Here is a 14,907-nt window from a genome sequence, read left to right as displayed (position 1 = left end):
GATATCACATCTCATGCTATAAGGAGGGTCTCAAGTTTGATATTAGAAGCATTGAGATATCACATCTCATGATATCGGAAGGGTCTCAGGGATGGAATGGGAAGGAGTTGGATATTACATCTCATGATAAAGGAAGTGTCTAAGGTTTGGAAGGGGAAGGAGTTTGAAATCACATCTCATGCCATAGTATGGGTCTCAGGTTTGGTAGAAGCATTGGGATATCACATCTCATGCTATCGGAAGGGTATCAGGATTGGATTTGGAAGGAGTTGGATATCCCATCTCATGCTATAGGAAGGGTCTCAGGTTGGAATGGGAAGGAGTTGGATATCACATCTCATGTTATAGGAAGGGTCTCAGGATTGGAATTAGAAGGACTTGGATATCACATCTCATGCTACAGGAAGGCTCTCAGGTTTGGAAGGGGAAAGAGTTGGATATCACATTTCATGTTAGAGGTAGGATCTCAGGTTTGGTATTAGAGGCATTGAGATATCACATCTCATGCTATCAGAAGAGTCTCAGGATTGGAATGGGAAGGAGTTGGATATCACATCTCATGCTAAAGGGAGGGTCTCAGGTTTGGAAAGGGAAGGATTTGGATATCACATCTCATGTTATAGGAAGGATCTCAGGTTTGGTATTAGAAGCATTGAGATATCACATCTCATGCTATCGGAAGGATCTCAGGTTTGGTATAGAAGCATTGAGATATCACATCTCATGCTATCAGAAGAGTCTCAGGATTGGAATGGGAAGGAGTTGGATATCACATCTCATGCTAAAGGGAGGGTCTCAGGTTTGGAAGGGGAAGGATTTGGATATCACATCTCATGTTATAGGACGGGTCTCAGGATTGGAATGGGAAGGAGTTGGTTATCACATCTCATGCTAAAGGAAGGGTCTCAGGTTTGGTAGAAGCATTGAGATATCACATCTCATGCTATAGGAAGGGTCTCAGGATTGGAATGGGAAGGACTTAGATATCACATATCATGCTATAGTGAGGGTCTCAGTTTTGATATTAGAAGCATTGAGATATCACATCTCATGCTATAGGAAGGGTCTCAGGATTGGAATGGGAAGGAGCTGGATATCACATCTCATGCTAAAGGAAGGGTCTCAGGTTTGGAACGGGAAGGAGTTGGATATCACATCTCATGTTATAGGAAGGGTCTCAGGTTTGGTATAAGCATTGAGATATCACATCTCTGCTATCGGAAGTGTCTCAGGATTGGAATGGGAAGGACTTGGATATCACATCTCATGCTATAGATAGGCTCTCAGATTTGGAAAGGGAAGGAGTTGGATATCACATTTCATGTTAGAGGAAGGATCTCAGGTTTGGTATTAGAGGCATTGAGATATCAGATCTCAGGCTATAGGAAGGGTCTCAGGATTGGAATGGGAAGGAGTTGGATATCACATCTCATGCTATAGGAAGGGTCTCAGGATTGGAATGGGAAAAAGTTGGATATCACATCTCATTCTAGAGGAAGGGTCTCAGGTTTGGTATAAGCATTGAGATATCACATCTCGTGCTATAGGAAGGGTCTCAGGATTGGAATGGGAAGGAGTTGTATATGACATCTCATGCCGTAGGAAGGGTCTCAGGTTTGGTATAAGCATTGAGATATCACATCTCTGCTATCAAAAGGGTCTTAGGATTGGAATGGGAAGGAGTTGGATATCCCATCTCATGTTATAGGAAGAGTCTCAGGTTTGGTATTAGAAGCATTGAGATATCCCATCTCATGATATAGGAAGGGTCTCAGGTTGGAATGGGAAGGAGTTGGATATCACATTTCATGTTATAGGAAGGGTCTCAGGATTGGAATGGGAAGGACTTGGATATCACATTTCATGTTAGAGGAAGGATCTCAGGTTTGGTATTAGAGGCCTTGAGATATCACATCTCATGCTATAGGAAGGGTCTCAGGATTGGAATGGGAAGGAGTTGGATATCACATCTCAAGCTATAGGAACGGTCTCAGGTTTGGTATAAGCATTGTGATATCACATCTCATGCTATAGGAAGGGTCTCAGGATTGGAATGGGAAGGAGTTGGATATCACATCTCATGTTAAAAGAAAGATCTCAGGTTTGGTATTAGAAGCATTGAGACATCACATCTCATGTTATAGGAAGGGTCTCAGGATTGGAATGGGAAGAAGTTGGATATCACATCTCATGCTATAGGAAGGGTCTCAGGTTTGGTATAAGCATTGAGATATCACATCTCATGCTATAGGAAGGGTCTCAGGATTGGAATGGGAAGGAGTTGTATATGACATCTCATGCCATAGGAAGGGTCTCAGGTTTGGTATAAGCATTGAGATATCACATCACATGCTATAGGAAGGGTCTCAGGATTGGAATGGGAAGGACTTGGATATCACATCTCATGCTATAGGCAGGGTCTCAGGTTTGGAAAGGGAATGAGATGGATATCACATTTCATGTTAGAGGTAGGATCTCAGGTTTGGTATTAGAGGCATTGAGATATCACATCTCATGCTATCAGAAGGGTCTCAGGATTGGAATGGGAAGGAGTTGGATATCACATCTCATGCTAAAGGGAGGGTCTCAGGTTTGGAAGGGGAAGGATTTGGAAATCACATCTCATGTTATAGGAAGGATCTCAGGTTTGGTATTAGAAGCATTGAGATATCACATCTCATGCTTTCATAAGGGTCTCAGGATTGGAATGGGAAGGAGTTGGATATCACATCTCATGTTATAGGAAGGATCTCAGGTTTGGTATTAGAAGCATTGAGACATCACATCTCATGCTATAGGAAGGGTCTCAGGATTGGAATGGGAAGGAGTTGGATATCACATCTCATGCTATAGGAAGGGTCTCAGATTTGGTATAAGCATTGAGATATCACATCTTATGCTATAGGAAGGGTCTCAGGATTGGAATGGGAAGGAGTTGTATATGACATCTCAGGCCATAGGAAGGGTCTGAGGTTTGGTATAAGCATTGAGATATCACATCTCTGCTATCGGAAGGGTCTCAGGATTGGAATGGGAAGGAATTGGATATCACATCTCATGTTATAGGAAGGATCTCAGGTTTGGTATTAGAAGCATTGAGATATCCCTTCTCATGCTATAGGAAGGGTCTCAGGATTGGAATGTGAAGGATTTGGATATCACATCTCATGCTAAAGGAAGGGTCTCAGGTTTGGTAGAAGCATTGAGATATCACGTCTCTGCTATCGGAAAGGGTCTCAGGATTGGATTGGGAAGGAGTTGGATATCCCTTCTCATGCTATAGGAAGGGTCTCAGGTTTGGTATAAGCATTGAGATATCACATCTCTGCTATCGGAAGGGTCTCAGGATTGGATTGGGAAGGAGTTGGATATCCCTTCTCATGCTATAGGAAGTGTCTCAGGTTGGAATGGGAAGGAGTTGGATATCACATCTCATGTTATAGGAAGGGTCTCAGGATTGGAATGGGAAGGATTTGGATATCACATCTCTTGCTGTAGGAAGGGTCTCAGGATTGGAATGGGTAGGAGTTGGATATTACTTTCTTGGATAGGAAGGGTCTCATGTTTGGAATGGGAAGGAGTTGGATATCACATATGCTATAGTTAGTGTCTCAGGTTTGGAACGGGAAGGAGTTGGATATCACATCTCATGTTATAGGAAGGGTCTCAGGTTTGGTATAAGCATTGAGATATCACATCTCTGCTATCGGAAGTGGCTCAGGATTGGAATGGGAAGGAGTTGGATATCCCATCTCATGTTCTAGGACGAGTCTCTGGTTTGGTATTAGAATCATTGAGATATCACATCGCATGCTGTAGGAAGGGTCTAAGGATTGGAATGGGATGGACTTGGATATCACATCTCATGCTATAGATAGGCTCTTAGGTTTGGAAAGGGAAGGAGTTGGATATCACATTTCATGTTAGAGGAAGGATCTCAGGTTTGGTATTAGAAGCATTGAGATATCACATCTCATGCTATAGGAAGGGTCTCAGGATTGGAATGGGAAGGAGCTGGATATCACATCTCATGCTAAAGGAAGGGTCTCAGGTTTGGAACGGGAAGGATTTGGATATCACATCTCATGTTATAGGAAGGGTCTCAGGTTTGGTATAAGCATTGAGATATCACATCTCTGCTATCGGAAGTGTCTCAGGATTGGAATGGGAAGGAGTTGGATATCCCATCTCATGTTATAGGACGGGTCTCAGGTTTGTTATTAGAATCATTGAGATATCATATTGCATGCTGTAGGAAGGGTCTAAGGGTTGGAATGGGAACGACTTGGATATCACATCTCATGCTATAGATAGGCTCTTAGGTTTGGAAAGGGAAGGAGTTGGATATCACATTTCATGTTAGAGGAAGGATCTCAGGTTTGGTATTAGAAGCATTGAGATATCACATCTCATGCTATAGGAAGGGTCTCAGGATTGGAATGGGAAGTAGTTGGATATCACATCTCATGCTATAGGAAGGGTCTCAGGTTTGGTATAAGCATTGAGATATCACATCTCATGCTATAGGACGGGTCTCAGGATTGGAATGGAAGGAGTTGGATATCACATCTCATGTTATAGGAAAGATCTCAGGTTTGGTATTAGAAGCATTGAGACATCACATCTCATGCTATAGGAAGGGTCTCAGGGTTGGAATGGGAAGGAGTTGGATATCACATCTCATCCAATAGGAAGGGTCTTAGGTTTGGAATGGGAAGGAATTGGATATCACATCTCATGTTATAGGAAGGATCTCAGGTTTGGTATTAGAAGCATTGAGATATCACATCTCATGCTATAGGAAGGGTCTCAGGATTGGAATGTGAATGATTTGGATATCACATCTCATGCTAAAGGAAGGGTCTCAGGTTTGGTAGAAGCATTGAGATATCACGTCTCTGCTATCGGAAGGATCTCAGGATTGGATTGGGAAGGAGTTGGATATCCCTTCTCATGCTATAGGAAGGGTCTCAGGATTTGAATGGCAAGGAGTTGGATATCACATCTCATGCCATAGGAAGGGTCTCAGGTTTGGTATAAGCATTGAGATATCACATCTCTGCTATCGGAAGGGTCTCAGGATTGGATTGGGAAGGAGTTGGATATCCCTTCTCATGCTATAGGAAGTGTCTCAGGTTGGAATGGGAAGGAGTTGGATATCACATCTCATGTTATAGGAAGGGTCTCAGGATTGGAATGGGAAGGATTTGGATATCACATCTCTTGCTATAGGAAGGGTCTCAGGATTGGAATGGGTAGGAGTTGGATATTACTTTCTTGCTATAGGAAGGGTCTCATGTTTGGAATGGGAAGGAGTTGGATATCACATATGCTATAGTTAGTGTCTCAGGTTTGGAACGGGAAGGAGTTGGATATCACATCTCATGTTATAGGAAGGGTCTCAGGTTTGGTATAAGCATTGAGATATCACATCTCTGCTATCGGAAGCGGCTCATGATTGGAATGGGAAGGAGTTGGATATCCCATCTCATGTTATAGGAAGAGTCTCTGGTTTGGTATTAGAATCATTGAGATATCACATCGCATGCTGTAGGAAGGGTCTAAGGATTGGAATGGGATGGACTTGGATATCACATCTCATGCTATAGGTAGGCTCTCAGGTTTGGTATAAGCATTGAGATATCACATCTCATGCTATAGGAAGGGTCTCAGGATTGGAATGGGAATGATTTGGATATCACATCTCATGCTATAGGAAGGGTCTCAGATTTGGTATAAGCATTGAGATATCACATCTCATGCTAAAGGAAGGGTCTCAGGATTGGAATGGGAAGGAGTTGTATATGACATCTCAGGCCATAGGAAGGGTCTCAGGTTTGGTATAAGCATTGAGATATCACATCTCTGCTATCGGAAGGGTCTCAGGATTGGAATGGGAAGGAGTTGGATATCCCATCTCATCTTATGGGAAGGGTCTCAGGTTTGGTATTAGAAGCATAGAGATATCACATCTCATGCTATAGGAAGGGTCTCAGGATTGGAATGGGAAGGACTTGGATGTCACGTCTCATGCTATAGGGAGGGTCTCAAGTTTGATATTAGAAGCATTGAGATACCAAATCTCATGATATCGGAAGGGTCTCAGGATTGGAATGGGAAGGAGTTGGATACCACATCTCATGCCATAGTATGGGTCTCAGGTTTGGTAGAAGCATTGGGATATCACATCTCATGCTATCGGAAGGGTATCAGTATTGGATTTGGAAGAAGTTGGATATCCCATCTCATGCTATAGGAAGGGTCTCAGGTTGGAATGGGAAGGAGTTGGATATCACATTTCATGTTATAGGAAGGGTCTCAGGATTGGAATGAGAAGGACTTGGATATCATATCTCATGCTATAGGACGGGTCTCAGGTTTGTTATTAGAATCATTGAGATATCATATTGCATGCTGTAGGAAGGGTCTAAGGATTGGAATGGGAAGGACTTGGATATCACATCTCATGCTATAGATAGGCTCTTAGGTTTGGAAAGGGAAGGAGTTGGATATCACATTTCATGTTAGAGGAAGGATCTCAGGTTTGGTATTAGAAGCATTGAGATATCACATCTCATGCTATAGGAAGGGTCTCAGGATTGGAATGGGAAGTAGTTGGATATCACATCTCATGCTATAGGAAGGGTCTCAGGTTTGGTATAAGCATTGAGATATCACATCTCATGCTATAGGACGGGTCTCAGGATTGGAATGGAAGGAGTTGGATATCACATCTCATGTTATAGGAAGGATCTCAGGTTTGGTATTAGAAGCATTGAGACATCACATCTCATGCTATAGGAAGGGTCTCAGGATTGGAATGTGAAGGATTTGGATATCACATCTCATGCTAAAGGAAGCGTCTCAGGTTTGGTAGAAGCATTGAGATATCACGTCTCTGCTATCGGAAGGGTCTCAGGATTGGATTGGGAAGGAGTTGGATATCCCTTCTCATGCTATAGGAAGGGTCTCAGGATTTGAATGGGAAAGAGTTGGATATCACATCTCATGTTATAGGAAGGGTCTCAGGATTGGAATGGGAAGGATTTGGATATCACATCTCTTGCTATAGGAAGGGTCTCAGGATTGGAATGGGTAGGAGTTGGATATTACTTTCTTGCTATAGGAAGGGTCTCATGTTTGGAATGGGAAGCAGTTGTATATCACATATGCTATAGTTAGTGTCTCAGGTTTGGAACGGGAAGGAGTTGGATATCACATCTCATGTTATAGGAAGGGTCTCAGGTTTGGTATAAGCATTGAGATATCACATCTCATGCTATAGGAAGGGTCTCAGGATTGGAATGGGAATGATTTGGATATCACATCTCATGCTATAGGAAGGGTCTCAGATTTGGTATAAGCATTGAGATATCACATCTCATGCTAAAGGAAGGGTCTCAGGATTGGAATGGGAAGGAGTTGTATATGACATCTCAGGCCATAGGAAGGGTCTCAGGTTTGGTATAAGCATTGAGATATCACATCTCTGCTATCGGAAGGGTCTCAGGATTGGAATGGGAAGGAGTTGGATATCCCATCTCATCTTATAGGAAGGGTCTCAGGTTTGGTATTAGAAGCATAGAGATATCACATCTCATGCTATAGGAAGGGTCTCAGGATTGGAATGGGAAGGACTTGGATGTCACATCTCATGCTATAGGGAGGGTCTCAGGTTTGGTATTAGAAGCATTGAGATATCAAGTCTCATGGTATAAGAAGGGTCTCAGAATTGGAATGGGAAGGAGTTGGATATCATACCTCAAGCTATAGGAAGGGTCTCAGGATTGGAATGGGAAGGAGATTGATATCACATCTCATGCCATAGTATGGGTCTCAGGTTTGGTAGAAGCATTGGGATATCACATCTCATGCTATCGGAAGGGTATCAGTATTGGATTTGGAAGAAGTTGGATATCCCATCTCATGCTATAGGAAGGGTCTCAGGTTGGAATGGGAAGGAGTTGGATATCACATTTCATGTTATAGGAAGGGTATCAGGATTGGAATGGGAAGGACTTGGATATCATATCTCATGCTATAGGAAGGGTCTCAGGTTGGAATGGGAAGGAGTTGGATATCACATTTCATGTTATAGGAAGGGTCTCAGGATTGGAATGGGAAGGACTTGGATATCACATCTCATGCTATAGATAGGCTCTTAGGTTTGGAAAGGGAAGGACTTGGATATCACATTTCATGTTAGAGGATATCACATCTCATGCTATAGGAAGGGTCTCAGGATTGGAATGGGAAGTAGTTGGATATCACATCTCATGCTATAGGAAGGGTCTCAGGTTTGGTATAAGCATTGAGATATCACATCTCATGCTATAGGACGGGTCTCAGGATTGGAATGGAAGGAGTTGGATATCACATCTCATGTTATAGGAAGGATCTCAGGTTTGGTATTAGAAGCATTGAGACATCACATCTCATGCTATAGGAAGGGTCTCAGGGTTGGAATGGGAAGGAGTTGGATATCACATCTCATCCAATAGGAAGGGTCTCAGGTTTGGAATGGGAAGGAATTGGATATCACATCTCATGTTATAGGAAGGATCTCAGGTTTGGTATTAGAAGCATTGAGATATCACATCTCATGCTATAGGAAGGGTCTCAGGATTGGAATGTGAAGGATTTGGATATCACATCTCATGCTAAAGGAAGGGTCTCAGGTTTGGTAGAAGCATTGAGATATCACGTCTCTGCTATCGGAAGGGTCTCAGGATTGGATTGGGAAGGAGTTGGATATCCCTTCTCATGCTATAGGAAGGGTCTCAGGATTTGAATGGGAAGGAGTTGGATATCACATCTCATGTTATAGGAAGGGTCTCAGGATTGGAATGGGAAGGATTTGGATATCACATCTCTTGCTATAGGAAGGGTCTCAGGATTGGAATGGGTAGGAGTTGGATATTACTTTCTTGCTATAGGAAGGGTCTCATGTTTGGAATGGGAAGCAGTTGGATATCACATATGCTATAGTTAGTGTCTCAGGTTTGGAACGGGAAGGAGTTGGATATCACATCTCATGTTATAGGAAGGGTCTCAGGTTTGGTATAAGCATTGAGATATCACATCTCTGCTATCGGAAGCGGCTCAGGATTGGAATGGGAAGGAGTTGGATATCCCATCTCATGTTATAGAAAGAGTCTCTGGTTTGGTATTAGAATCATTGAGATATCACATCGCATGCTGTAGTTAGGGTCTAAGGATTGGAATGGGATGGACTTGGATATCAAATCTCATGCTATAGGTAGGCTCTCAGGTTTGGTATAAGCATTGAGATATCACATCTCATGCTATAGGAAGGGTCTCAGGATTGGAATGGGAAGAAATTGGATATCACATCTCATGCTATAGGAAGGGTCTCAGATTTGGTATAAGCATTGAGATATCACATCTCATGCTAAAGAAAGGGTCTCAGGATTGGAATGGGAAGGAGTTGTATATGACATCTCAGGCCATAGGAAGGGTCTCAGGTTTGGTATAAGCATTGAGATATCACATCTCTGCTATCGGAAGGGTCTCAGGATTGGAATGGGAAGGAGTTGGATATCCCATCTCATGTTATAGGAATGGTCTCAGGTTTGGTATTAGAAGCATAGAGATATCACATCTCATGCTATAGGAAGGGTCTCAGGATTGGAATGGGAAGGACTTGGATGTCACATCTCATGCTATAGGGAGGGTCTCAAGTTTGATATTAGAAGCATTGAGATAACAAATCTCATGATATCGGAAGGGTCTCAGGATTGGAATGGGTAGGAGTTGGATATCACATCTCATGATAAAGGAAGGGTCTAAGGTTTGGAAGGGGAAGGATTTGGATATCACATCTCATGTTATAGGACGGGTCTCAGGTTTGGTATTAGAAGCATTGAGATATCAAGTCTCATGGTATAAGAAGGGTCTCAGAATTGGAATGGGAAGGAGTTGGATATCACACCTCAAGCTATAGGAATGGTCTCAGGATTGGAATGGGAAGGAGTTTGATATCACATCTCATGCCATAGTATGGGTCTCAGGTTTGGTAGAAGCATTGGGATATCACATCTCATGCTATCGGAAGGGTATCAGTATTGGATTTGGAAGAAGTTGGATATCCCATCTCATGCTATAGGAAGGGTCTCAGGTTGGAATGGGAAGGAGTTGGATATCACATTTCATGTTATAGGAAGGGTCTCAGGATTGGAATGGGAAGGACTTGGATATCATATCTCATGCTATAGGAAGGCTCTCAGGTTTGGAAGGGGAAGGAGTTGGATATCACATCTCAAGCTATAGGAAGGGTCTCAGGATTGGAATGGGAAGGAGTTGGATATCACATCTCAAGCTATAGGAAGGGTCTCAGGTTTGGTATAAGCATTGAGATATCACATCTCATGCTATAGGAAGGGTCTCAGGATTGGAATGGAAAGGAGTTGGATATCACATCTCATGTTATAGGAAATATCTCAGGTTTGGTATTAGAAGCATTGAGACATCACATCTCATGTTATAGGAAGGGTCTCAGGATTGGAATGGGAAGAAGTTGGATATCACATCTCATGCTATAGGAAGGGTCTCAGGTTTGGTATAAGCATTGAGATATCACATCTCATGCTATAGGAAGGGTCTCAGGATTGGGATGGGAAGGAGTTGTATATGACATCTCATGCCATAGGAAGGGTCTCAGGTTTGGTATAAGCATTGAGATATCACATCACATGCTATAGGAAGGGTCTCAGGATTGGAATGGGAAGGACTTGGATATCACATCTCATGCTATAGGCAGGGCCTCAGGTTTGTGAAGGGAAGGAGATGGATATCACATTTCATGTTAGAGATAGGATCTCAGGTTTGGTATTAGAGGCATTGAGATATCACATCTCATGCTATCAGAAGGGTCTCAGGATTGGAATGGGACGGAGTTGTATATCACATCTCATGCTTAATGGAGGGTCTCAGGTTTGGAAGGGGAAGGATTTGGAAATCACATCTCATGTTATAGGAAGGATCTCAGGTTTGGTATTAGAAGCATTGAGATATCACATCTCATGCTATCGGAAGTATCTCAGGTTTGGTATTAGAGGCATTGAAATATCACATCTCATGCTATCACAAGGGTCTCAGGATTGGAATGGGGAGGAGTTGGATATCACATCTCATGTTATTGGAAGGATCTCAGGTTTGGTATTAGAAGCATTGAGACATCACATCTCATGCTATAGGAAGGGTCTCAGGATTGGAATGGGAAGGAGTTGGATATCACATCTCATGCTATAGGAAGGGTCTCAGATTTGGTATAAGCATTGAGATATCACATCTCATGCTATAGGAAGGGTCTCAGGATTGGATTGGGAAAGAGTTGTATATGACATCTCATGTTATAGGAAGGGTCTCAGGTTTGGTATTAGAAGCATTGAGATATCACATCTCATGCTATAGGAAGGGTCTCAGGATTGGAATGGGGAGGACTTGGATGTCACATCTGATGCTATAGGGAGGGTCTCAAGTTTGATATTAGAAGCATTGAGATAACAAATCTCATGATATCGGAAGGGTCTCAGGATTGGAATGGGAAGGAGTTGGATATCACATCTCATGATAAAGGAAGGGTCTAAGGTTTGGAAGGGGAAAGATTTGGATATCACATCTCATGTTATAGGACGGGTCTCAGGTTTGGTATTAGAAGCATTGAGATATCAAGTCTCATGGCATAGGAAGGGTCTCAGAATTGGAATGGGAAGGAGTTGGATATCACATCTCAAGCTATAGGAAGAGTCTCAGGATTGGAATGGGAATCAGTTTGATATCACATCTCATGCCATAGTATGGGTCTCAGGTTTGGTAGAAGCATTGGGATATCACATCTCATGCTATTGGAAGGGTATCAGTATTGGATTTGGAAGGAGTTGGATATCCCATCTCATGCTATAGGAAGGGTCTCAGGTTGGAATGGGAAGGAGTTGGATATCACATTTCATGTTATAGGAAGGGTCTCAGGATTGGAATGGGAAGGACTTGGATATCATATCTCATGCTATAGGAAGGCTCTCAGGTTTGGAAGGGGAAGGAGTTGGATATCACATTTCATGTTAGAGGAAGGATCTCAGGTTTGGTATTAGAGGCCTTGAGATATCACATCTCATGCTATAGGAAGGGTCTCAGGATTGGAATGGGAAGGAGTTGGATATCACATCTCAAGCTTTAGGAAGGGTCTCAGGTTTGGTATAAGCATTGACATAGCACATCTCATGCTATAGGAAGGGTCTCAGGATTGGAATGGGAAGGAGTTGGATATCACATCTCATGTTATAGGAAAGATCTCAGGTTTGGTATTAGAAGCATTGAGACATCACATCTCATGTAATAGGAAGGGTCTCAGGATTGGAATGGGAAGAAGTTGGATATCACATCTCATGCTATAGGAAGGGTCTCAGGTTTGGAAGGGGAAGGAGTTGGATATCCAATCTCATGGTATAGGACTGGTCTCAGGTTTGGTATTAGAAGCATTGAGATATCACATCGCATGCTGTAGGAAGGTTCTCAGGTTTGGTATTAGAAGCATTGAGACATCACATCTCATGCTATAGGAAGGGTCTCAGGATTGGAATGGGGAGGAGTTGGATATCACATCTCATGTTATAGGAAGGATCTCAGGTTTGGTATTAGAAGCATTGAGACATCACATCTCATGCTATAGGAAGGGTCTCAGGATTGGAATGGGAAGGAGTTTGATATCACATCTCATGCTATAGGAAGGGTCTCAGATTTGGTATAAGCATTGAGATATCACATCTCATGCTATAGGAAGGGTCTCAGGATTGGATTGGGAAAGAGTTGTATATGACATCTCATGTTATAGGAAGGGTCTCAGGTTTGGTATTAGAAGCATTGAGATATCACATCTCATGCTATAGGAAGGGTCTCAGGATTGGAATGGGGAGGACTTGGATGTCACATCTGATGCTATAGGGAGGGTCTCAAGTTTGATATTAGAAGCATTGAGATAACAAATCTCATGATATCGGAAGGGTCTCAGGATTGGAATGGGAAGGAGTTGGATATCACATCTCATGATAAAGGAAGGGTCTAAGGTTTGGAAGGGGAAAGATTTGGATATCACATCTCATGTTATAGGACGGGTCTCAGGTTTGGTATTAGAAGCATTTAGATATCAAGTCTCATGGCATAGGAAGGGTCTCAGAATTGGAATGGGAAGGAGTTGGATATCACATCTCAAGCTATAGGAAGAATCTCAGGATTGGAATGGGAATCAGTTTGATATCACATCTCATGCCATAGTATGGGTCTCAGGTTTGGTAGAAGCATTGGGATATCACATCTCATGCTATTGGAAGGGTATCAGTATTGGATTTGGAAGGAGTTGGATATCCCATCTCATGCTATAGGAAGGGTCTCAGGTTGGAATGGGAAGGAGTTGGATATCACATTTCATGTTATAGGAAGGGTCTCAGGATTGGAATGGGAAGGACTTGGATATCATATCTCATGCTATAGGAAGGCTCTCAGGTTTGGAAGGGGAAGGAGTTGGATATCACATTTCATGTTAGAGGAAGGATCTCAGGTTTGGTATTAGAGGCCTTGAGATATCACATCTCATGCTATAGGAAGGGTCTCAGGATTGGAATGGGAAGGAGTTGGATATCACATCTCAAGCTTTAGGAAGGGTCTCAGGTTTGGTATAAACATTGACATAGCACATCTCATGCTATAGGAAGGGTCTCAGGATTGGAATGGGAAGGAGTTGGATATCACATCTCATGTTATAGGAAAGATCTCAGGTTTGGTATTAGAAGCATTGAGACATCACATCTCATGTTATAGGAAGAGTCTCAGGATTGGAATGGGAAGAAGTTGGATATCACATCTCATGCTATAGGAAGGGTCTCAGGTTTGGAAGGGGAAGGAGTTGGATATCCAATCTCATGGTATAGGACTGGTCTCAGGTTTGGTATTAGAAGCATTGAGATATCACATCGCATGCTGTAGGAAGGTTCTCAGGTTTGGTATTAGAAGCATTGAGACATCACATCTCATGCTATAGGAAGGGTCTCAGGATTGGAATGGGAAGGAGTTGGATATCACATCTCATGTTATAGGAAGGATCTCAGGTTTGGTATTAGAAGCATTGAGACATCACATCTCATGCTATAGGAAGGGTCTCAGGATTGGAATGGGAAGGAGTTGGATATCACATCTCATGCTATAGGAAGGGTCTCACATTTGGTATAAGCATTGAGATATCACATCTCATGCTATAGGAAGGGTCTCAGGACGGGATTGGGAAGGAATTGTATATGACATCTCAGGCCATAGGAAGGGTCTCAGGATTGGTATAAGCATTGAGATATCACATCTCTGCTATCGGAAGGGTCTCAGGATTGGAATGGGAAGGAGTTGGATATCCCATCTCATGTTATAGGAAGGGTCTCAGGTTTGGTATTAGAAGCATTGAGATATCACATCTCATGCTATAGGAAGGGTCTCAGGATTGGAATGGGGAGGACTTGGATGTCACATCTCATGCTATAGGGAGGGTCTCAAGTTTTATATTAGAAGCATTGAGATAACAAATCTCATGATATCGGAAGGGTCTCAGGATTGGAATGGGAAGGAGTTGGATATCACATCTCATGATAAAGGAAGGGTCTAAGGTTTGGAAGGGGAAAGATTTGGATATCACATCTCATGTTATAGGACGGGTCTCAGGTTTGGTATTAGAAGCATTGAGATATCAAGTCTCATGGCATAGGAAGGGTCTCAGAATTGGAATGTGAAGGAGTTGGATATCACATCTCAAGCTATAGGAAAAGTCTCAGGATTGAAATGGGAAGGAGTTTGATATCACATCTCATGCCATAGTATGGGTCTCAGGTTTGGTAGAAGCATTGGGAT

Source organism: Ambystoma mexicanum, chromosome 12, assembly GCF_040938575.1.
Source record: "Ambystoma mexicanum isolate Mex_15411 chromosome 12, UKY_AmexF1_1, whole genome shotgun sequence".
Classification (NCBI taxonomy): domain Eukaryota; kingdom Metazoa; phylum Chordata; class Amphibia; order Caudata; family Ambystomatidae; genus Ambystoma; species Ambystoma mexicanum.
This window is presented reverse-complemented; position numbering follows the sequence as displayed.